This window comes from Lissotriton helveticus, chromosome 5_1 (assembly GCF_964261635.1).
Source record: "Lissotriton helveticus chromosome 5_1, aLisHel1.1, whole genome shotgun sequence".
NCBI classification, from domain to species: Eukaryota; Metazoa; Chordata; class Amphibia; order Caudata; family Salamandridae; genus Lissotriton; species Lissotriton helveticus.
This window is the reverse complement of record NC_136065.1, coordinates 1,998,428,451-1,998,453,729: the sequence shown is the minus strand read 5'-3', so window position 1 is coordinate 1,998,453,729 and position 25,279 is coordinate 1,998,428,451. Positions and strand designations below refer to the sequence as shown.

At 46.7% G+C, this 25,279-nt stretch overlaps 1 pseudogene across 1 annotated transcript in view; it reads right to left on the bottom strand.

The window, feature by feature from the left end:
• The window catches only part of LOC144756152 (E3 ubiquitin-protein ligase TRIM39-like), a 189,951-nt pseudogene extending 169,134 nt beyond the window's left edge, over window positions 1-20,817 (bottom strand). Inside the window, exons 1-2 of the transcript XR_013595083.1 lie at window positions 20,524-20,817; window positions 18,246-18,663 (exon numbers count right to left, since the gene is read on the bottom strand). The product of XR_013595083.1 is annotated as an E3 ubiquitin-protein ligase TRIM39-like (transcript). The remainder of the gene's footprint in view (window positions 1-18,245; window positions 18,664-20,523) is intronic.
• Between the last annotated feature and the right edge of the window lie 4,462 nt (window positions 20,818-25,279).

The following is a 25,279-nucleotide window of genomic DNA, read 5'->3' as shown; positions in this document are numbered from 1 at the left end:
ATGTCATGGTGGATGTGGAGGTGGATGTGATGGTGGATGTAGTGGTGATGGCGGATGTGGTGGTGGATGCGGTGGTGGATACGGCGGATGTGGTGGTGGTGGTTGTAGTGGATGTGGTGGTAGATGTAGTGGTGGTGGGTGCGGTGGTGGTGGATGTCATGGTGGATGTGGAGGTGATGGTGGATGTGGTAGTGGTGGTGGAGGTGATGGTGGATGTGGTGGTGGTAGTGGTGGTGGAGGTGATGGTGGATGTGATGGTGGATGTGGTGGTGATGGTGGATGTGGTGGTGGATGCGGTGGATGTGGTGGTGGATGCGGTGGTGGTGGTGGATGGGGTGATGGATGTGGTGGTGGATGTAGTGGTGGTGGTGGTGGTGGTGGATGCGGTGGTGGATGTGGTGGATGTTGTGGTGGATGTGGTGGATGTTGTGGTGGATGTGGTGGATGTTGTGGTGGATGTGGTGGATGTTGTGGTGGATGCGGTGGTGGTGGTGGATGCGGTGGTGGATGCGGTGGTGGATGCGGTGGTGGTGGTGGATGCGGTGGTGGTGGTGGATGCGGTGGTGTTGGATGTGGTGGTGGTGGATGTCATGGTGGATGTGGAGGTGATGGTGGATGTGGTGGTGGATGCGGTGGTGGTGGTGGATGCGGTGGTGGATGGGGTGGTGGTTGTGGATGTGGTGGAAGTGGTGGTGGATGTGGTGGATGGAAGTGGTGGTGGATGTGGCGGTGGTGGATGTGGTGGTGGATGTGGCGGTGGATGTCATGGTGGATGTGGAGGTGATGGTGGATGTGGTGGTGGATGTGGTGGTGGTGGTGGATGTGGTGGTGGTGGTGGATGTGGTGGAGGTGGTGGATGTGGTGGTGATGGTTGATGTGGTGGTGGATGCGGTGGATGTGGTGGTGGATGCGGTGGATGTGGTGGATGTGGTGGATGCGGTGGATGCGGTGGATGCGGTGATGGATGGGGTGGTGGTTGTAGTGGATGTGGTGGTGGATGTAGTGGTGGTGGGGGTGGTGGTGGATGTGGTGGATGCGGTGGTGGTGGATGTGGTGGTGGTGGATGTCATGGTGGATGTGGAGGTGATGGTGGATGTGGTGGATGTGGAGGTGATGGTGGATGTGGTGGATGTGATGGTGGATGTAGTGGTGGTGGGTGTGGTGGTGGATGCGGTGGTGGTGGATGCGGTGGTGGTGGTGATGGTGGATGTGGTGGTAGTGGTGTATGTGATGGTGGATGCGGTGGTGGTGGATGTGGTGGTGGATGCGGTGGTGGTGGTGGATGCTGTGGTGGTGGATGGGATGGTGGTTGTGGTGGATGTAGTGGTGGTGGGGGTGGTGGTGGTGGATGCGGTGGTGGTGGTGGATGCGGTGGTGGTGGTGGATGTGGCGGTGGTGGACGTGATGGTGGTGGATGCGGTGGTGGATGTGGTGGTGGATGGGGTGGTGGATGGGGTGGTGGATGGGGTGGTGGATGTAGTGGTGTTGGATGTGGTGGTGGTGGATGTGGTGGTGGTGGATGTGGTGGTGGTGGATGTCATGGTGGATGTGGAGGTGATGGTGGATGTGGTGGTGGATGCGGTGGTGGTGGATGCGGTGGATGTGGTGGATGGGGTGGTGGATGTAGTGGTGGTGGATGCGGTGGTGGTGGAAGTGGTGGTGGATGTGGTGGTGGTGGATGCGGTGGTGGTGGATGTGGTGGTGGTGGATGTGGCGGTGGTGGATGTGGCGGTGGTGGATGTGGTGGTGGTGGATGTGGTGGTGGTGGTGGTGGATGTGGCGGTGGATGTCCTGGTGGATGTGGAGGTGAGGGTGGATGTGGTGGTGGTGGATGTGATGGATGTGGTGGATGCGGTGGTGGTTGTAGTGGATGCGGTGGTTGTTGTAGTGGATGTGGTGGTGGATGTAGTGGTGGTGGGTGTGGTGGTGGTGGTGGATGCGGTGGTGGTGGATGCGGTGGATGTCATGTTTTTGTAGGCTCACAGCCAATTGATTAATATATCTACTCGGCAATAACTTCTTTAAATGGGTCTGGCACTCTTTACTCATTAAAGAGACAAATGATTCTTCCCATCACACCGCATTAAATAAAAATTACCAACTGGAAAAATGTGGTATTCTTCAGGATATGAGACACGACCAGAAAGCTTAAAAAAAATACTGGACTCAGGTAAAAAAAAAAAAAAAAAAAAAAAAAAAAGAAGAAGAAGAACTTCAAAGCAGCAGATATACTTTATCGAAAGTTAATACTAAAAGTTAGTATCTGCTCGGTTCCTGGAACTTATACCCAACTACGGCCTGGAAACGTAAATATAAATAAATATTTCCTAACGGCATAAAAAAAACACTTGCAGAAATAACGCAAATTCATTTTCAGTGGCTGTGCATGTAAAGGTCAATGTGTTTTACTTATGTCGTAGGTCTGTATTTGTTGGCGCTATTGGCGTTATAAATGGCAATTATTTTTACGTATGTGTTAAGGAGTTAAATGACTGGGACATTGAGAGTAACTGAAAGGCACCGAGGGCAAGAGAGGGCAGATTGTGTGAGGGTGAAACAGGTCCACATCATGACGGAATTGAGGGTTGAATGAAGAAAGAGGTGGCTAATTTAGCAATAAGCCGATAGCCAGCAAGAGCCGATGCAAGAGTTAGCTATGACTGCAGCACCAGGGCACCGGAAGGTTGATGGACAGGTGGGAGGGGCCAGAGCAAATGGCAGGGGGAGATACAACTCACCTGAAAGTTTTGCAGGAGAGGAAGAGATGAACTGAGGGCCTCAAGTAGGGAGGGCAGTGGGAAAGACTCATGGGGAGAGGAGCCTGTTCGCGAGTTCTGGGATAGCAGAAGAGACAGGCTCAGAGAGAGAGGAAGTGTGGCAGACTGAGGTTAAAATGTTTTGGGGGTAGTTGGGGACCGTGTGGGATGGTGTGCAGGGGAGGGAGGGGTGCAAAGACATAGGGTATAGACGCTGATAGACACTTAGGAGCAGCAAAGAAGAGATGTATGTTTAGGAGCACACTGTGTGCTGGGAGCAAGACATGACTAGCCTGCATTGAAATACCTGTATTTTCGGGCATTCTCTTGGTCAGGAAGTAAAGGGCTTTGTTAAACGAGGCGCTTTTACTTACTTTCGCTTTTAGTGCAACGAGGGTGGAAAGTGACGGGCAGGAGAGAGGCTGGGGAGCGGAACTATTGGGGCGAGAAGTTGAAAAATGTGATTCACTTTGTGACAGCAGGGGCACCCCTCTCCACTGCCACGGCATTAATCAAGGCACTTTGGTGACACCCCGGGTGGCTAATAAGGCAACTGGGAAAGTGCTGCGAAATCCAAAAGCAAGCGCACAGAGTGGTCCCGACTGTACCCGCGCTGAGGGAGGGAGGAGAAATACGAGACGGCCTGCCGGCCGTGAGACGTGTGAAGACGCGGGAGGGGGCGGAGCGGGGAGAGCGGCATGTGGGTGTGAAGAAGCCAGGGCCTTTGAAGTGAAGCTAAGCTTCACTTCAAAAGGTGTCGGAGGAATGCGGCTGAGGGAACAGACGGCGATTGCGGCTAAGGGAACTGATGTGCACGCGCTTTTAAGCTCAATGCACATGCGCATTGAGCTTAAAAGTCACGGGCACTGCAAGGAATCGCCACGATTCCTTGCTTGTTAGTTGAAGGTTGTTTAAGCCGCAATAGTCTCGCAAGCTCGATGCGCATGCGCATCGACAGGCGAGACCTAAAAAGGACCTCAGATTTAGTATGGTTTCTTTTTTAGCTACCGATATCGGTGAATGTCTCAATAAGGATCTCTGGCAGTATCTCATCCAATAATCTTGAGTGAAAACCACTCTGCCTCCGTGGTCACTTCATCGTGTTTTTATAGTGTTGCCCACCAACCTTTAACTTACATGGGGAACTTTGGGGAATTTCCATTAAATTTAAGACGGAACATGTATGCATCAATATGCTAGTCTTAAAACAAACTAGTATAAACCAGCATGACAAAAATACTTCAATTCAGACTACATTGTAAAGAGCAATGAAATGATCTAGAACTAGCCATGCTCCTTTGTTCTGAGGAACTACTGATCCATCACTTACGACTCCACCAAGGTTGTTCCAGTTGCCACTCGGCCAAGCGAATCTATGGCAAGAAACGACCCATTCATCTGTCTTAACCCCCACCCCTTGGATGTGGGAATGTGCCTGTCCATAAAGACATTCAGGAAGGGGATCTCCTTCTGGTTCCCTGCCCTGGCAACAACTAATACCACCAATTACAATTGTCACAATGCAGAGAACCAATGAGAAAAGAAAGAACAGGGCACTGTAAATGCGAATTCATGAAAGTCACTAGACTATTTTATTTATGTCTTGTTGTGATATAGCATATGCATAAATAGCTCCAGTGCACCTCCCAGCCAAATCCAACAAGCATTTGCAATGCAATAGGTCTCGCATTATGAAAGTTTGAGCTATTGGTCTTGTAAATGACAATTTTTTAATTTATGTGTTGGTTTTGAAAATAGCTAAATTAATGCTTTGTCATTTACAATGCCAATAGTTATAACTTTCGCAACTGTGACACCTATAGCATTTGTAATGCAACATGTTTTGTATTTACGTGACTTAGATGTATTGATATTACAAATAACAATGGCTTTTAATTTTTTTAAATAATTAATACTTAAATAAAAGTGATTGTAATTTATAATGGCAATAGCTTAAACTTTTGTAAATAACTTTTGTGAAGATTATGTTCAGTGTATTTTATTGTGACGAAAATCCAAGAACAGAAGTGAAATATTAACATCTTTTTGTGACATTTGTAATAAAGCTTGAAACATTGAGAGAACATATTTGAACCAGTGATGCTGTGGTTGCGCTGAGTGATGCCGTGGTTGCGCTGAGTGATGCCGTGGTGCTGAGGTGCTGCTGAGTGGTGCTGTGCTGGTGCAGAGTGGTGCTGTGCTGGTGCAGAGTGGTGCTGTGCTGGTGCAGAGTGGTGCTGTGCTGGTGCAGAGTGGTGCTGTGCTGGTGCAGAGTGGTGCTGTGCTGGTGCAGAGTGGTGCTGTGCTGGTGCAGAGTGGTGCTGTGCTGGTGCAGAGTGGTGCTGTGCTGGTGCAGAGTGGTGCTGTGCTGGTGCAGAGTGGTGCTGTGCTGGTGCAGAGTGGTGCTGTGCTGGTGCAGAGTGGTGCTGTGCTGGTGCAGAGTGGTGCTGTGCTGGTGCAGAGTGGTGCTGTGCTGGTGCAGAGTGGTGCTGTGCTGGTGCAGAGTGGTGCTGTGCTGGTGCAGAGTGGTGCTGTGCTGGTGCAGAGTGGTGCTGTGCTGGTGCAGAGTGGTGCTGTGCTGGTGCAGAGTGGTGCTGTGCTGGTGCAGAGTGGTGCTGTGCTGGTGCAGAGTGGTGCTGTGCTGGTGCAGAGTGGTGCTGTGCTGGTGCAGAGTGGTGCTGTGCTGGTGCAGAGTGGTGCTGTGCTGGTGCAGAGTGGTGCTGTGCTGGTGCAGAGTGGTGCTGTGCTGGTGCAGAGTGGTGCTGTGCGGAGTGATAATGTGGTGGTGCGGAGTGATAATGTGGTGGTGCTGAGTGATAATGTGGTGGTGCTGAGTGATAATGTGGTGGTGCTGAGTGATAATGTGGTGGTGCTGAGTGATAATGTGGTGGTGCTGAGTGATAATGTGGTGGTGCTGAGTGATAATGTGGTGGTGCTGAGTGATAATGTGGTGGTGCTGAGTGATAATGTGGTGGTGCTGAGTGATAATGTGGTGGTGCTGAGTGATAATGTGGTGGTGCTGAGTGATAATGTGGTGGTGCTGAGTGATAATGTGGTGGTGCTGAGTGATAATGTGGTGGTGCTGAGTGATAATGTGGTGGTGCTGAGTGATAATGTGGTGGTGCTGAGTGATAATGTGGTGGTGCTGAGTGATAATGTGGTGGTGCTGAGTGATAATGTGGTGGTGCTGAGTGATAATGTGGTGGTGCTGAGTGATAATGTGGTGGTGCTGAGTGATAATGTGGTGGTGCTGAGTGATAATGTGGTGGTGCTGAGTGATAATGTGGTGGTGCTGAGTGATAATGTGGTGGTGCTGAGTGATAATGTGGTGGTGCTGAGTGATAATGTGGTGGTGCTGAGTGATAATGTGGTGGTGCTGAGTGATAATGTGGTGGTGCTGCTGAGTAATAATATGGTGGTGCTGCTGAGTAATAATGTGGTGGTGCTGCTGAGTAATAATGTGGTGGTGCTGCTGAGTAATAATGTGGTGGTGCTGCTGAGTAATAATGTGGTGGTGCTGCTGAGTGATAATGTGGTGGTGCTGCTGAGTGATAATGTGGTGGTGCTGCTGAGTGATAATGTGGTGGTGCTGCTGAGTGATGTTGTGGTAGTGCCGAGTAGTGCTGTGGTGGTGCTGAGTGATAATGTGGTGGTTTGGTGCTGAGTGATAATGTGGTGGTGCTGAGTGATAATGTGGTGGTGCCGAGTGATGCTGGGGTAGCGCTGAGTGATGATGTGGTGATGCAGTGGGCAGAAAGGCACAAAAAACGAGTGTAACAGAGGGCAGAAGGGCAGAAAAACAAGGGAAAAAGTAGTCTCACAGAGGGCAGAAGGGCACAAAAAACGAGTCTAACAGGGGGCAGAAAGGCACAACAAGTAACGCTCCACCTGCCATGACACTGATGACAGGAAAAAAACTACATTTTATATTTCTTCCTTCTGCATCATGAACCCCGGAGAGGGGTGGTGTTTACACATTTTTGAAACAACTGAATAATTAAATGCGCTTGAGCTTTTTGCCGTTACCAAGCATACATCTGTCGCAACCAAGCATACATCTGTCACCACGGTATTTCCACATGCCAGCCTGCCTAAAATGTAGATCGATGTGTCATCTGCAGGCTGATGATTATTGAGCACATATGGAAGCGCCATGTTTCTGCATAAGTTATCCATCTGTTAGAGCAAATCATGTGAGGAGGAAAAGGAACATGCAGATACAATTGTGAATGATTTCCTGCAATACCTGTAAGACAGGCACCTGCAAGGGCGTTGTCTACAGATAAACTATGGTCTTATTTTTCATTATGCAATTGCAAATCGAAATATATGACTGTGCTTATGCCTGAATTGTCTCACTATCGATTTTTCACTTATGTACGGGTGTAAAATAAATGGAGCTTATTTAAAAGTGTACAAGGGAAACCGGAAGCGATGTGATATTAAGAGCCCCAGTAAGTAGAGATGCCTATGCATGAGTCCGCATTAATTGCTTCTTATTGGAGCCATTTGTAATCCCATTTTCAGAGATTTTGTTCCGCACAATTGGCGCACTATACTAAGCGTAACAAGGCGGTCTTATTTCGTATAATGATACGGCCAGGAAAATGCCTCGCCAGTATCTAAGCAGTTTCATTTCTGCGTGTACCATTTTTATTTTTTAAGAATATACGTGTTCAAATGAACGCTTCTGTGTATGTGGAACAAACACGCAGCCTGCTGACGTGTCCTTTGACATTCCCCATTAAATGAACACATATTTTAACCCAGTTCATTTTCTCCAAGATAAATGTAAAGAGCGCTTCGGTTTTTGGTAAGTGGTTCAATTCCACGCGTGGCATTTGGGAAGTCGTATCACGTTTTTTCGAACTCTTGAGGACAGTAAACAGCTCATATGTGAGGAAAGAGAGAGTTTCAGAGTAGGCCGCGTAGGTAGTAGTTAACAAGCCCTCGCCATATTTTGCCTGTGGGGAGGCTGTGGGCAGCAACAGCAGGGGTGAATAATTAGGGGGGGGAGAAATGCGAGACACGGGCGGGGGAGCGGATCCCTTTGAAGTGAAGCTCACGGAGGCAGGCGGCTCGGGGAGCAAATGGTAAAAAGCGTGTGCATGGGCACATGCACTCGACGTAATCCGCGATGGTTTCAGAGCTTGGATGAGCCTCTATACTCTCGTCCTAATATCGCTTGCGCGAGCGCTCAGAATGACTGGCTGTATGAAAATGCTAAAGTCACCTCAGTATCACGTTGTATGCATTTGTCCAAAATCCTCTTTCCTTCAACAGCAAACTGAAACCCGCCTCGCCCCATCAGTGACCTATAGTCAGGTACACTGATTGCGCGGCTGCAGCGTTTTTCGTAATATTATGGGTATGCCACATAACGTTTGCTGCATAATATGCAGATAACAAAATAATTGTTTCTAGCTCAAATTGTTTCTAAGTTACTAAAAATGCAGTGGCGTGTGTTTCCACGTAGTGGAAGGGCCTTTGCAAATGTCGACTGTTCACATTTCTATTGCTTATTGCTATGTTTGGTTGTTAAACTGGCAATAGTGAGGTGGAACCCATGCCTAGACAGTACTAACAGATGTAACAAGCATTTGCAATGCAATAGGGCTCGCATTATGAAAGTTTGAGCTATTGGTCTTGTAAATGACAATTTTTTTATTTATGTGTTGGTTTTGAAAATAGCTAAATTAATGCATTGTCATTTACAATGCCAATGGTTATAACTTTCGCAAATGTGACACCTATAGCATTTGTAATGCAACATGTTTTGTATTTACGTGACTTAGATGTATTGATATTACAAATAACGGCTTTTGGTTTTTTTTAATAATTAATACTTAAATAAAAGTGATTGTAATTTAAAATGGCAATATCTTAAACTTTGTAAATAACTTTTGTGAAGATTATGTTCAGTGTATTTTATTGTGATGAAAATCCAAGAACAGGAGTGAAATATTAACATCTTTTTGTGACATTTGTAATAAAGCTTGAAACATTGAGAGAACATAATTGAACCAGTTGTTGTTGAATGGTTGCACAGATTGACGCTGGGGTGGCGCAGAGTGACGCTGGGGTGGCGCAGAGTGACGCTGGGGTGGCGCAGAGTGACGCTGGGGTGGCGCAGCTGAGTGGCGCAGCTGAGTGGCGCAGCTGAGTGGCGCAGCTGAGTGGCGCAGCTGAGTGGCGCAGCTGAGTGGCGCAGCTGAGTGGCGCAGCTGAGTGGCGCTGCTGAGTGGCGCTGCTGAGTGGTGCTGCTGGGTGGTGCTGTGTGATGCTGTGGTGGTGCTGAGTGATGCTGTGGTGGTGCTGAGTGGTGCTGTGGTGGTGCTGAGTGGTGCTGAGTGATGCTGTGGTGGTGCTGAGTGATGCTGTGGTGGTGCTGAGTGATGCTGTGGTGGTGCTGAGTGATGCTGTGGTGGTGCTGAGTGATGCTGTGGTGGTGCTGAGTGATGCTGTGGTGGTGCTGAGTGATGCTGTGGTGGTGCTGAGTGGTGGTGCTGAGTGATAATGTGGTGGTGCTGAGTGATGGTGCTGAGTGATGCTGTGGTGGTGCTGAGTGGTGCTGTGGTGGTGCTGAGTGGTGCTGAGTGATGCTGTGGTGGTGCTGAGTGATGCTGTGGTGGTGCTGAGTGATGCTGTGGTGGTGCTGAGTGATGCTGTGGTGGTGCTGAGTGATGCTGTGGTGGTGCTGAGTGATGCTGTGGTGGTGCTGAGTGATGCTGTGGTGGTGCTGAGTGATGCTGTGCTGGTGCAGAGTTGTGCTGGTGCAGAGTGGTGCTGTGCTGGTGCAGAGTGGTGCTGTGCTGGTGCAGAGTGGTGCTGTGCTGGTGCAGAGTGGTGCTGTGCTGGTGCAGAGTGGTGCTGTGCTGGTGCAGAGTGGTGCTGTGCTGGTGCAGAGTGGTGCTGTGCTGGTGCAGAGTGGTGCTGTGCTGGTGCAGAGTGGTGCTGTGCTGGTGCAGAGTGGTGCTGTGCTGGTGCAGAGTGGTGCTGTGCTGAGTGATAATGTGGTGGTGCGGAGTGATAATGTGGTGGTGCGGAGTGATAATGTGGTGGTGCGGAGTGATAATGTGGTGGTGCGGAGTGATAATGTGGTGGTGCGGAGTGATAATGTGGTGGTGCGGAGTGATAATGTGGTGGTGCTGAGTAATAATGTGGTGGTGCTGCTGAGTAATAATGTGGTGGTGCTGCTGAGTAATAATGTGGTGGTGCTGCTGAGTGATAATGTGGTGGTGCTGCTGAGTGATAATGTGGTGGTGCTGCTGAGTGATGTTGTGGTAGTGCCGAGTAGTGCTGTGGTGGTGCTGAGTGATAATGTGGTGGTTTGGTGCTGAGTGATAATGTGGTGGTGCTGAGTGATAATGTGGTGGTGCCGAGTGATGCTGGGGTAGCGCTGAGTGATTATGTGGTGATGCAGTGGGCAGAAAGGCACAAAAAACGAGTGTAACAGAGGGCAGAAGGGCAGAAAAACAAGGGAAAAAGTAGTCTCACAGAGGGCAGAAGGGCACAAAAAACGAGTCTAACAGGGGGCAGAAAGGCACAACAAGTAACGCTCCACCTGCCATGACACTGATGACAGGAAAAAAACTACATTTTATATTTCTTCCTTCTGCATCATGAACCCCGGAGAGGGGTGGTGTTTACACATTTTTGAAACAACTGAATAATTAAATGCGCTTGAGCTTTTTGTCGTTACCAAGCATACATCTGTCGCAACCAAGCACACATCTGTCACCACGGTATTTCCACATGCCAGCCTGCCTAAAATGTAGATCGATGTGTCATCTGCAGGCTGATGATTATTGAGCACATATGGAAGCGCCATGTTTCTGCATAAGTTATCCATCTGTTAGAGCAAATCATGTGAGGAGGAAAAGGAACATGCAGATACAATTGTGAATGATTTCCTGCAATACCTGTAAGACAGGCACCTGCAAGGGCGTTGTCTACAGATAAACTATGGTCTTATTTTTCATTATGCAATTGCAAATCGAAATATATGACTGTGCTTATGCCTGAATTGTCTCACTATCGATTTTTCACTTATGTACGGGTGTAAAATAAATGGAGCTTATTTAAAAGTGTACAAGGGAAACCGGAAGCGATGTGATATTAAGAGCCCCAGTAAGTAGAGATGCCTATGCATGAGTCCGCATTAATTGCTTCTTATTGGAGCCATTTGTAATCCCATTTTCAGAGATTTTGTTCCGCACAATTGGCGCACTATACTAAGCGTAACAAGGCGGTCTTATTTCGTATAATGATACGGCCAGGAAAATGCCTCGCCAGTATCTAAGCAGTTTCATTTCTGCGTGTACCATTTTTTTTTTTTAAGAATATACGTGTTCAAATGAACGCTTCTGTGTATGTGGAACGAACACGCAGCCTGCTGACGTGTCCTTTGACATTCCCCATTAAATGAACACATATTTTAACCCAGTTCATTTTCTCTAAGATAAATGTAAAGAGCGCTTCGGTTTTTGGTAAGTGGTTCAATTCCACGCGTGGCATTTGGGAAGTCGTATCACGTTTTTTCGAACTCTTGAGGACAGTAAACAGCTCATATGTGAGGAAAGAGAGAGTTTCAGAGTAGGCCGCGTAGGTAGTAGTTAACAAGCCCTCGCCATATTTTGCCTGTGGGGAGGCTGTGGGCAGCAACAGCAGGGGTGAATAATTAGGGGGGGGAGAAATGCGAGACACGGGCGGGGGAGCGGATCCCTTTGAAGTGAAGCTCACGGAGGCAGGCGGCTCGGGGAGCAAATGGTAAAAAGCGTGTGCATGGGCACATGCACTCGACGTAATCCGCGATGGTTTCAGAGCTTGGATGAGCCTCTATACTCTCGTCCTAATATCGCTTGCGCGAGCGCTCAGAATGACTGGCTGTATGAAAATGCTAAAGTCACCTCAGTATCACGTTGTATGCATTTGTCCAAAATCCTCTTTCCTTCAACAGCAAACTGAAACCCGCCTCGCCCCATCAGTGACCTATAGTCAGGTACACTGATTGCGCGGCTGCAGCGTTTTTCGTAATATTATGGGTATGCCACATAACGTTTGCTGCATAATATGCAGATAACAAAATAATTGTTTCTAGCTCAAATTGTTTCTAAGTTACTAAAAATGCAGTGGCGTGTGTTTCCACGTAGTGGAAGGGCCTTTGCAAATGTCGACTGTTCACATTTCTATTGCTTATTGCTATGTTTGGTTGTTAAACTGGCAATAGTGAGGTGGAACCCATGCCTAGACAGTACTAACAGATGTAACAAGCATTTGCAATGCAATAGGGCTCGCATTATGAAAGTTTGAGCTATTGGTCTTGTAAATGACAATTTTTTTATTTATGTGTTGGTTTTGAAAATAGCTAAATTAATGCATTGTCATTTACAATGCCAATGGTTATAACTTTCGCAAATGTGACACCTATAGCATTTGTAATGCAACATGTTTTGTATTTACGTGACTTAGATGTATTGATATTACAAATAACGGCTTTTGGTTTTTTTTAATAATTAATACTTAAATAAAAGTGATTGTAATTTAAAATGGCAATATCTTAAACTTTGTAAATAACTTTTGTGAAGATTATGTTCAGTGTATTTTATTGTGATGAAAATCCAAGAACAGGAGTGAAATATTAACATCTTTTTGTGACATTTGTAATAAAGCTTGAAACATTGAGAGAACATAATTGAACCAGTTGTTGTTGAATGGTTGCACAGATTGATGCTGGGGTGGCGCAGAGTGACGCTGGGGTGGCGCAGAGTGACGCTGGGGTGGCGCAGAGTGACGCTGGGGTGGCGCAGAGTGACGCTGGGGTGGCGCAGCTGAGTGGCGCAGCTGAGTGGCGCTGCTGAGTGGCGCTGCTGAGTGGCGCTGCTGAGTGGCGCTGCTGAGTGGCGCTGCTGAGTGGTGCTGCTGAGTGGTGCTGCTGGGTGGTGCTGCTGGGTGGTGCTGCTGGGTGGTGCTGCTGGGTGGTGCTGCTGGGTGGTGCTGCTGGGTGGTGCTGCTGGGTGGTGCTGAGTGATGCTGTGGTGGTGCTGAGGTGGTGCTGAGTGATGCTGTGGTGGTGCTGAGTGATGCTGTGGTGGTGCTGAGGTGGTGCTGAGGTGGTGCTGAGTGATGCTGTGGTGGTGCTGAGTGATGCTGTGGTGGTGCTGAGTGATGCTGTGGTGGTGCTGAGTGATGCTGTGGTGGTGCTGAGTGATGCTGTGGTGGTGCTGAGTGATGCTGTGGTGGTGCTGAGTGATGCTGCTGAGTGGTGGTGCTGAGTGATAATGTGGCGGTGCTGAGTGATGCTGCTGAGTGGTGCTGCCGAGTGGTGCTGTGGTGGTGCTGAGTGATAATGTGGCGGTGCTGAGTGATGCTGTGGCGGTGCTGAGTGATGCTGTGGTGGTGCTGAGTGATGCTGTGGTGGTGCTGAGTGATGCTGTGGTGGTGCTGAGTGATGCTGTGGTGGTGCTGAGTGATGCTGTGGTGGTGCTGCTGAGTGATGCTGTGGTGGTGCTGAGTGATGCTGCTGAGTGGTGCTGCTGAGTGGTGCTGTGGTGCTGCTGAGTGGTGCTGTGGCGGTGCTGAGTGATGCTGTGGCGGTGCTGAGTGATGCTGTGGTGGTGCTGAGTGATGCTGTGGTGGTGCTGAGTGATGCTGTGGTGGTGCTGAGCGATGCTGTGGTGGTGCTGAGCGATGCTGTGGTGGTGCTGAGCGATGCTGTGGTGGTGCTGAGCGATGCTGTGGTGGTGCTGAGCGGTGCTGTGGTGGTGCTGAGCGGTGCTGTGGTGGTGCTGAGCGGTGCTGTGGTGGTGCTGAGCGATGCTGTGGTGGTGCTGAGCGATGCTGTGGTGGTGCTGAGCGATGCTGTGGTGGTGCTGAGCGGTGCTGTGGTGGTGCTGTGGTGGTGCTGCTGAGTGATACTGGGGTGGTGCTGAGTGATGCTGCAGTGGTGCTGAGTGATGCTGGGGTGGTGCTGAGTGATGCTGGGGTGGTGCTGAGTGATGCTGTGGTGGTGCTGAGTGATGCTGTGGTGGTGCTGAGTGATGCTGTGGTGGTGCTGAGTGATGCTGTGGTGGTGCTGAGTGATGCTGTGGTGGTGCTGAGTGATGCTGCTGAGTGGTGCTGCTGAGTGGTGGTGCTGAGTGGTGGTGCTGAGTGATAATGTGGCGGTGCTGAGTGATGCTGCTGAGTGGTGCTGCTGAGTGGTGGTGCTGAGTGATAATGTGGTGGTGCTGAGTGATGCTGGGGTAGCGCTGAGTGATGTGGTGATGCAGAGGGCAGAAAGGCACAAAAAACGAGTCTAACACAGGGCAGAAAAACTGAGTCTAACAGAGGGCACAAAAACCGAGTCTAACAGAGGGCACAAAGGCACAAAAAACGAGTCTAACAGAGAGCATAAGGGCAGAAAAACAAAGGAAAAACGAGTCTAACGGAGGGCAGAAAGGCACAACAAGAAAAGGAAGAGAAATTATGATTCCTCCAGCTTTTTATAAACTTGCAAATTACTCCACTGTGACATTAGCCTTTCCACAAACTGCTTTGCACTTAGATGCTTAGTTTGCAAAAGTTTTAGGATGCAAGCATGACGCTGCACTGAGCTGCATGCACAAAACGTAGGTACAGAAGACGTGCGGTATTTGAAGGCCTAGAGCAAAAGTCTCAGTTGTAAACTTTTAACATAAACATAAAAAGAAAAATATCCCAAAAGTTAATTAAAATGTTCACCCTCGATCTCTCATCAATACTGTCGCATGGGCAGAATTATTAACTGTAATATTCACGTCAGATTTTACACGGCGTTCCAATCCATGCAAACAGAAGCTCTGTAACACAAAGATTATCATTACTCAAGTTAATGTTCCTCGTTGTATCGACAGTGTAAAGTGGCCCTGCCGGATTTGAACCATGTTATTCCAACCTTGTCTGCAGATGTATTAGCCCGCTGAGCTACCGCTTCAACGTGCAGACGCCATACATCGTTTAATAATACAGTTCGATCTCCTGATCGTGAACTACTGGTTCGGTGTATATTTGTGCGAGATGTGCTCACAGAAAGAAACATGAATGCACACACTGCATGAATTAAACTAACTGCTACTGAAATGAGAGCGGCATAATAGGACTCTAGTGATGGTATTTAAAAAGAAAACATAAATGTACAAACCTTTCGATTAAAAAAAATGTCCAGCTAGGTTAAAGTCCGAATATAAATACAGTATCAGGAAATACGTCTGGTGACTATAAGTTGACTATTGACGCAGTGACGAGAGTTAGGACTTCCTCAAACGATAAAACAGCGTGATCTGGGCCATATATGTCCGTCACTGGGTACAGGTAGTTAGGAACATCAGGTCTGATTATTGATTCCAAAGTACGCAAGTTTAATATCGCCAAATTGTTTCCTATAATAAGTTTCCGAAGGTGGCATGAGAGCGCGGATGAGTGCTTTGTTGGGGATCTTAACCTGGGGTAAAACCGAACTTTATAGCCCCAGGCAAAGAAGAGAGAGTATTTATGTTATATTTAATATCAAAGTCAAGGCGCTTTGACTGCGTGCGGCAAAGTACCTGCGCACAATTGGAAACCAGCACATGGGAGAAGCACAGTATGCAAGCGAGCCTTAGCTCCATTTTCAATAATAGCAGCGTCGCCCGGGAGGCAGCAGAGCTCCGGTGGGCAGGGGGAGGAGGAGGGGCAGGCGATGATGTTTCTCAGAAAAACGGCCGAATTTAACAACGCAGGTAAACACATAAATGTTTATTCAAGTTGAAAAGCAAGCACTATACAAAGACCTTCTTTAACAAAAGGCAATACATGTATATGTTTTGTAGGACGCAAAACAAACAACTCATCGCGCTAAGAAGCAAACCGTTTAAGAAAGATAAATAATGGTAGGAACCAAACTAAAGATTTAAAAGCTGCTTTAACCACAGTTAAAAAAAAAATCGATATTCCTGACAGGCCTTCTGTGTTTTACAAAAGAAACAAATATTCCCCAACCAAAATCAAAGTGCATCGTGCAGAAACTATACTTCAAATGAGAAGACGACCAACGCTTCTCAGGTATAAACGATAAAACAAACTCTTGGCATTGTTGTGGGGAGGCCGCGGGCAGCAACAGCAGGGGTGAATAATTAGGGGGGGGGGGAATGCGAGACACGGCCTGGCGGCCGTGAAAAGTGTGAAGCAGGGGCGGGGGACTGGATGCCTTTGAAGTGAAGCTCTGAGGCAGGCGGCTCCGGGAGCAAATGGTAACTAGTGGTTACAGAAAGCTTCTGGGTCAGCTATTTTACCTTCACATAACTGTCTATGGGTTGGGGGAAGAGGGTGTTTTGCGCAATTCAGTACAGTTTCTACAATGTTTCACTGTGGAAATCATTCAAGTCAAAATAATTAAACGATAGTGCCTAGAGGAAGAGTATTTGCGATTACATTTTACATTATACTGAATAGTGGAGGTTATTGGTGCACACTTTATAATCATCAAGATTAGTTTCTGTGTTCTTTTACAAACTGAACAGGTTGTGACCAGACATATTAATGCAGCAATGTTAGTGTTGTGTGTTGTTATTCCATACTGTGCACACGTCAATGTTTTCTCTGCTGCCCCATGTTAAAGCTTTGACCTATGACGGCCGCCAGGGTGGTGAGAGCAGTGAATCGCTTCCAAAGTACACAATAGTAATTGGACGACTGTCATTACAGTGAAATCCTCTTAACAGGAAACATTCGCACATCCAAATAATTTCCTTCTGAAAACTAAACCGGACTCCTGCGACACAGCTATGCAATTAACCCCTTGCCCGCGGCCGGAATTCCGCTCCTGTGCGGTACATTCCGATCGCGGGCGTGACGGCTCCCGGTCGTCATCAGCACACGAGCACTGTGTGCCATGACGGACGGGAGCCGTCACCAGCATGCAAGGGGTTAAGTGCGTGCGCATTGTTGTTCTGTTTCTTTAAACTTGCCAGGCAATGTCACTACTCCCACGTGGAACCAAACATTAGCAGCACTTTCACCCCTGCTCTACCTCAGTGTGATGCAAACCGCAGCAGTGGCTGGAGCGGAAATGCCCCAAACCACCGTAGTCGCTGATTTATTGCCTCCTACCCTTGGGAAAACGAGTCAAACAAGCATTGGCGGCCGCAAAAAAAAAAAAGGCTACGAAATGAAAATAAAACAAAAAACGCAAGTGATTACGCGCGTAGCTGTGTATGTGAAGTAGTGTGCATATAGTGCGTGCGTGTGTGTGTAGTATATGTGGATGCACGGATGGTTTGTGAGATTGGTGTGTGTGCGTGTGTGTATGTGCGCATTTCTCTATTGTTTACTGTTGTCAGTGGCCGCAGGCTGTCTTGGCATTGCTGAAGTCAGAGTGGGGCGGGGGAGAGGAGGCGGGGGAGAGCTCTTTGGAGAAGTGAGGCCAGCGCGCACTGCGCACGATGGGGAAGCCTGTGGGAGGGAGGCTGATTGCTTTGATGTGGAGAGCATCAGAAAAGCTAAACCAGCAGGCGGATGGGAGCGCGTTCACGAGACCACATTCACTTGTGAAAATCCGCCGGCTGGTTTAGCTTTCCTGATGCAACACTAAAATTCTCGCTATTCATTCCTTGCGGAATGTAATAGCGAGACCTAAAAATGACAATATAACGATTCAACTCTATCAAAAAATGTACCGCATCACGCAGCATAATCTGCCTTTTCTTGAAGTATAAATTAGTCAATCATGACGCATAATTTAGTCCTCCCCTGCCACATAATCCCAGTGGGTTGCCTATAGTACACATCCTTAGGCCACTTTGAACAATCCCAATAGCTATATTTCCACAAGCATTGGACAAAGGAGTATTATTTTAGCTCTATAGTGTGGTAATAAACTTTTGAAGTTGCTATTTTCTATGTTTGGTATAGGATAACAGCCTTCAATTTTTTTTAATGACGCTCCCCCTCAATTCCTCGTGGGCCTCCAAAAGAATACGCTTACGTTTTTCAAAATTATTCTGTAGCATATTAAATACTGCAAGCAACCTAAAAACATTTAGCTAGATTATGGGCACATCCTCTAACAAATACATCATTCGCTGTGGTGTTTTTAAATTAATGATAACCGACTATGCAGTGAAAAACATATCAAGCCAGATAAACAATTCAAGTGAGACACTACTTGCTAAAGGTGTTGCACATGACATGGGGCTATCACACAACTTTGGGCATATTTAACACTTCAGCTATTGCAGGTACAGTTTGCTATGCCTTGTAAAAGCGTGATTGTAATATGTTAGCAGACCTTTCACCATGGCGGGCCCAATGTGCCCTTTTATCAAGAATGACTGGGGAGGTGTTGAGATTTATTTTGGTGCTCTGATTGCGAGGTGTGCCGCGCGGTTTTAAGACTGGTGGGATAAGGCACATCCATTAGGATGCAGTCTCTTGAATGGCGAGAACCGTAGTCTAGCCCACCGTTGACCCAGCTTTAGTCTACAGCACACATACCTTGTACTCCTGGGCAGCCTCTCGAATGGGGAGCACAGTGTGAGGCTTGTGATCACGTGACATGCTGCAGACCACACAGATGGGCTGCTGGTCATCTTCACAGAACAGTTTTAGCTTCTCTTCATGTTCTCCGCACATATTCACCTCCTGGGGGATACCAGTCGATACCTGAAGCTGTTTGAGGATTTCCACCATGTTCGACAGTTGCCTGTTGGGCCGGAGGAATTTGGTCTCAGAGACTGATCTACACTGAGGACATGGGAAGTCTGTCTGCAGCCCCACCCAGCACTGACTGATACAGGACAGACAAAAGGCATGGCCACACTCCACAGACACCGGGTCTGAGAAATACTCCAGACATATGGAGCACGTGGCCTCCTCCTTCAGGCTCTGGAGATGAGCTGCTGCAGCCATGTTCCTGTCGGAGAGAAAGAGGTCAAGTTAAGTTTTGTTTCTTCCAGCTTGTAAAGTAAAAGTGCCTGTCTCGCTCCCTCTCCTCATACATTCTCCCACTTTTACTGGCTCTGCACTTTCAGAAATCTAACCTGGGAATGCCGAAAGCAAAGCAGGGAGTGTCCTTGATTAAGCTGGGGCTGAGTGCAGCAGAGCAAGGAGTGTACGTGAGCTCTGTCAGCCTAACCACTCAGGAGTGTGTGCGCGAGTATCATCCTATGCACTCCGAGTGAGAGAGAGCGTGTGCGCACTTGTATCAGCCGATTTACTGTGTGCGAGCGCGGCTGAAATGGGTGTGTACAACAGTGCTGGGTCAGCCTATACACCGACTGTGTGCGCGCGAGTCTATGCACTGAGTGTGTGCGGATGAATGAGTGTGCAGCCGAGAGTGTTAGCTTATACACCAAAAGCATGCCCGTGTACGCACTCGGAGCGTGTGTGCATGGCTGCCAAAGTTTCAGATTGCTTGTGTGACATTTCTGGGTTTCGGTGTGCTTATGTGTGACATTTGATTGCCTTGTGACACGGTAACGTGCCTTGCACCATTGTGCACTCACAGACCGAACACAAACTGTAGAAATGGCTAAGTGCTACCATTTGTTTACTTAGAAGCTAGGAGTTGCAGCCCAGAATACATAATGCTGCTTTAAAAACACATTTATGTTCGCTGGCGTTAATAAGGAATGTATTCACATGAACAACAGCATTGTTGAACTTTAGGCCAACAAATAGTTGAGTGGAAGTGTGAGGGGTTGCAACATCACAAAAACACACACGGCAAGGTGGGTGTAGGAAAGTGAAGCAACACACACGGCAAGGTAGGTGTAGAAAAATGAAGCATATTGTGGCTGATTTGCACAATTTGAAACCAGAAAACATGGAATTGATCAGGGCTTCCCCACTTAACCAAACTGTGCGATCCTAGGTTGTTTTTTAATGTCACTTCCCCTCACTATACTTCATTATCACATGTGTGGGGGAGCTTGAAATACATGGATTTGTAATGTGCGCTGTCCAAAACATTCTCCTGGGTTTGATTTAATAAACTATAAAACTGTTCAGAGACGAAACTAGGGCCAAATTTCCGGGGGGGGGGGGGGGGGGGTATGGCGCTAATTCTTCCAGCAATAGGCAGAGTGGAGATGTAGTGATTAAGGAATGAACACAACGAAACCTCTTTAACAAGTAAATAGTCTTTTAAAGACCTGTGAAGTACTCGGGAGCGGCTGCAATAAGACGGTCCCCAGCCCGGGAAGCTGTCTCGGCCCGGCTGACGGAGGGGGGGGGGGGGGTTTGAAGCCCTTTAAGCCCAAATGGCTTTGCGCGCCTGATGCTGTTCATGTAAAAAAGGTATCCAAGCCATCTAAAGAGTACACTATACAAACGACTTGCGCCCTAGTCCACTATTGGCATTGTTTTCGGGAAGGGGAGATAATTAATGTTTCTCAATTTAGGTTTAAATATGTATCACTTTAAAAAAACATACTGCTCAATATACTGGTAATCTGTCCCACTAAGGTGAAACGGTTCTGGAGGTTAATTGAATACACTTTTTTTTAATTCTGAAGAGATGTTTACACTTTTGCTGCACGAGGTCTTTTAAATGAATGTGATCCTAAAGTTAAGGCGTGCAGGCCCTCTTAGTTATTTCCTTTAACTTTAATTAACCGTTAACAAAATGATTGCCTGTTTAGCTCAGTTAAGTAAACAGCAGCCAAGTGCTGCTGGTGACAAGGGTGCAGCATGTGAAGGTGAGTAGGGGCGCTTGCGGCTACCGGGCCGTACTTTATAAAAGTATCGCTGGATAATGATTGATTCGTCTTACCGTACACTGGTCCTATCACACTCAGCCCCTGCAGCACGCTTCCTCTTCGGTGCCATTCTGCGCAGCCTGTGTCCACCTGCTCTAAATTTGTAGGCCTCTGATGCAGCCGCGGCTCCACTGACTGTGGGGCCTTGGGGAGCCTCGAGCTGGTGATGTCTCGCTCGCGGTCGCAGCTATCACGGCCCAGTCAGTCACCCCAACACGGACTATTTTGTTTAGCAATGGCGAATGAAAAACAGGAGTGAGAGTACACAACTGCAAACCCGATGGGAATGGCGCGCAGTACTAAACTGCACGTGCGTGTTCACAGGTAGCAGGAGGAGAGGTAGGCGTGGCTACAGGATTTTGTCAGTCCAATCAGTGTCGGAATGGGAAAGCCCAGAATGCAAAGCGCTGTTTCCTAAAAAAGGAAAGGCTGAAGGTGTCACGCATTGGGGAGGGATTGGGAACAGTCTTATTTTTTTTTGAATAGCTGCTTCTAGAATAGAGTATACAAATATCTGATGTCACTCTGAGCAGCCTGAGGTAAGAATGTCTGCCACCGAGATGGGGGGTATCTAAAAATGTAAACTGGGAGCATTCGCCTCTCGAGCTGGGAGTGATGACCCCCCCCCCCCGACGATGTCTGCAACTTGAAATGGGAGCGCCCGCAGAAGCACCGACGAATTTTTTACGCTGCCAAAATAATTCTTTCCCGGAGTCTGACCCTGGCCTGCCCAAGCGCAGATTTAAACCAAGAGCTTTGTAATGGTCACTTTAAGTAGCTCGTGTCGTTCGCGTGGTGTGTCATGCGAATGACACGAGCATTGTGTTGTGTTTTAAATATGTTATATTTAAATGTACCATCCTCGCGCGATGCCACCGTTCAATGAGTTCACCTAACGGAAGACTGACTCTCCGTTAGGATCTTCGTTGGTACCTGGACATGAGCGGAGGCATCGCGCATCGGGTGGAGTTTGCTTTATGTACTCTGGAATAAAATCCTTTAATTACTACAACCGTTTCATTGGATTTATCATCACAACATTTGGCGACGATTTGGGATTACTCCACCCAACACCCACGCAAAAATTTTTGCATCAAAAACCAGATTTGAAACTTTGGACAAACGTACCTTTCATCGAGAAACCGAATCTTCATCAACATTTTCTCGAGGTACTCTGGCTCATGTGCATTAAATTGAAGAAATACTAGGACACGTCAAAGGTTTTAATCAATTGTGATTGGCCGTAGTCCTTAATCTTCATTAAAAATAAAACCCAGGATTGGTTTACTTCATCACAAGACAAAGACCGCTTCCCATTTGTCACCGCGCTTCAACTATAGGACAAAGACTGCTTCCTATTTGCTATCACGCCTGACGAATCAGAGAGGCGCTCAACATCGGCAAATTATTACTTCAAACGCCGAACCAGAAATTGTCACTGCTGCGCAGTTCAACCGGGGAAAACTGATTGATGTGAAGTTTCAGGAAGAGACGAAGCGGTAAGAAATATCTATGCGCATTCTACACAGCGATGCGCACGCTTTAAAATAACTTACATCACACAGTTATTTAAACCGGATTAAACAGCGCACCGCTTCAGCGATGCGCACGCTAGGTAATTAACTCTTTGTCAGCGCATCACTTCAGCGATGCGCACGCTTGATATTTGTCAGCGCATCACTTCAGCGATACACACGCTTGATAATTAACTCACTGTCAAACAACACACCGCTGCAGTGAAATAATTGAAATTACCTGTGAACTACTGCATTTGTCAGACGGTGAACTACTACATTTGTCAGCGCATTACTCCAGTGACGCGCACACTTATAGTAACTACAAGAATAAGAGGGTTTTATTAGGCTTTGCCTCTATGATCGTTCCAGCTTATTCAATAATATGTTTATTAGTTTGTCATACATATTAAGATTAGTTTAGTAACATACATGCCTAGGCCATTTTAAATTTTATTCTAGTATATTGTGAACTTTCAAATTAATTACAAGAATGGCAAATTTACAACTACAACACATTACACAACCACCCCATTTTTTGAGCAAACCAGGCAGCCCAGAAATTATTTGGAAAGAATGGTATTCTTTATTTGAAAATCACCTTGTCGCTATAGACGCTGTGGGATTTTCTGCTGAACGAAAATTCGCTTTACTTTTCGGTTGCCTGGGGCAAGCAGCTCAACGCATTTTCAAAAGTATTCCTCCGATTCCACCCCCTGCTGGCCAAAGTGGTGACCGTAACTGGAATGTTTATTTGGAGGCTATTGCACGTTTAAAAAAACAGTTCTCAGAAGAACCAAATATTATGTTAGAAAGACATAATTTTTACGCCAGAAAACACAAAGAGGGGGAAAAGGTAGAGGAATACATTTCTACACTAAGAGTGTTGGCAACTACTTGCGATTTTGGCCCTCTGTGTGATAATTATATCAGAGATCAATTCGTATTTAGTTGTGCTTCTAGAAAGATTAAAGAAAGAATTCTAGGTTGTAAGAACCCAACTCTAAGTGAAGTTATTGAACTTTCTTTAAGCATTGAACGATCAGCAATCACAAACAAGGTCATGGATGAATCATCCAAATGTAGTGTTAATTTAGTGAATTCTTCTGAGTCTAGTTTTGATAATGCTGTCTGCACTGTAAATTTTAAGAACAAGAACACAAGATTTACCCAAAGGAGACCGTCTTCTTCCTGTTATAGATGTGGGTCCAAAAACCATTTAGGTAACTTCCAAGGATGTCCAGCTATGGGTAAACGTTGTGTCATTTGCAAGAAAATAGGCCATTTTCAGGGCGTTTGTAGGAATGCTAAGAAGACAGTTTCCGTCAACTATGTTGAATCCGAAATGTTAGATGAATGCACAAATTCTTTTAACAATATAGTTGTAACTCTGGATGATGAGGGAAAAGTAAATGATATTAAAGGTCCCCTGTGCTCTGCCATAATTGATAATGTACCTTTACAAGTAATGGCAGACTCCGGGTCTCCATATACCATCCTCAGAGATTCAACTTTCTATGATTTATGGAAGAAGAAAGTTGAATTACTGGAGTCGGATGTAAACCCGAAAGCATTTGGGGAAAAGAATATTAATATGATTGGATATTTTGAAGGCTTAGTACAATGCTTAGGGAGAGAAACAATTACCAAAATTTATGTAGCGGAAAAGGGCAAGAACATTGTAGGATGGATGGACCTAGCTCGCATGGGTTTATATTTGGTTCCAGGAGACGAAAATCCAGTTAAAGTGGGTGATTTACCAAAGAAGAAAACTGAATGTATGTCAATAGAACAACCTTTAGACACAAAACAAATCATGGAGGAGTTTAAACCTGTGTTTAAAGATACAGTGGGAACTGTGGAGGGATTTGAGCATAAAATAAGGTTGATACCAGGAGCACAACCCATAGCTCATAGAGTTAGATCAGTTCCCCTTAGCGTTCGGGCTGAATTGGAGAAGTCTTTGAAGAACCTATGTGAAGAGGGGATAATCCAACCTGTAGATTCTTCCCAATGGGTCGCCCCTATTGTCGTAGCCCGTAAAAAGACTGGCGAGATTAGGCTCTGTGCGGACTTACGCGGATTAAATAAAAATATAATTATAGATTGCCACCCCCTGCCTAAGATCCACGAACTTTTGGCCAACCTAGGTGGTGCTAAGTGGTTTTCTTTGATAGATCTGAAATCGGCCTATCACCAAGTCGCTCTAGCAAAAGAATCACAAGAGTTAACCACTTTCATCACACCCTTCGGCGCATTTAAGTTTTTGCGCCTTCCTTTTGGCCTAGCTTCTGCTGGAAGTGTGTTCCAGAAACTAATGGACACTCTCTTTCGAGAGGTAACAGGGGTACAAGCCTATCTAGACGACATTTTAATATACGCCAAATCATTAGAAGAACATAATGTCATATTAAAACGTGTCCTCACTATTTTAATGGCTAGAAAAATGACTGTCCGTGGTGACAAATGTAAATTTGCAGTAAATGAGTTGGATTATTTGGGTCATACAATTTCCAAGGAGGGGATCAAGCCAAAATTTTCTGTAGTAAGAGCTATTGAAGACGCTAAACCTCCATCAGACAAGGATTCCCTCAGATCTTTTCTTGGTCTGGCTGAATATTACGCTAGATTTGTTCCTGCTTATTCAAATGTAGTTGAGCCTTTACGTAAATTGTTAAAAAAAAGGGAATAGTTTTGTATGGACCACTGAGTTAGACAGAGTTTTCAAAGATGTGAAAAAGTTAATTGTATCTGCCAAAGCCCTCCACGCATTTAGAGATGATTGTTTCTCATCCATAACAGTGGATGCAAGTATGACCGGGTTAGGAGCAGTTTTGACACAGAGAGTGGGGACGAATGAACAGACTGTGGCTTTTGCATCACGATCATTGAAACCATTTGAGACCAGATACAGCACAATTGAGAGAGAGACGTTGGCATGCGTGTGGGCTGTACATAAGTTCAGGACGTACATCTGGGGTAGAAAGTTTATACTCATCACAGATCATAAACCCCTGGTTTTCATCTTTGAGAAAGTGAATTCTTCTAGTATGTCAGCTAGACTCATGAGACTAGTCAGTAAGTTACAGGAATTTAACTTCGAAGTTAGACATATTAGCGGGGGAAATTTTTTTAGGGCGGACTGCCTTTCCAGGTTGTCTATGATTAAGGATGATGAGGAAGATACTTGTCAGGAAGATATTGAGTGTGTTACTCTAGTGGACGCTGTTGAAAACCTGTCTCCCATATTGTCTGA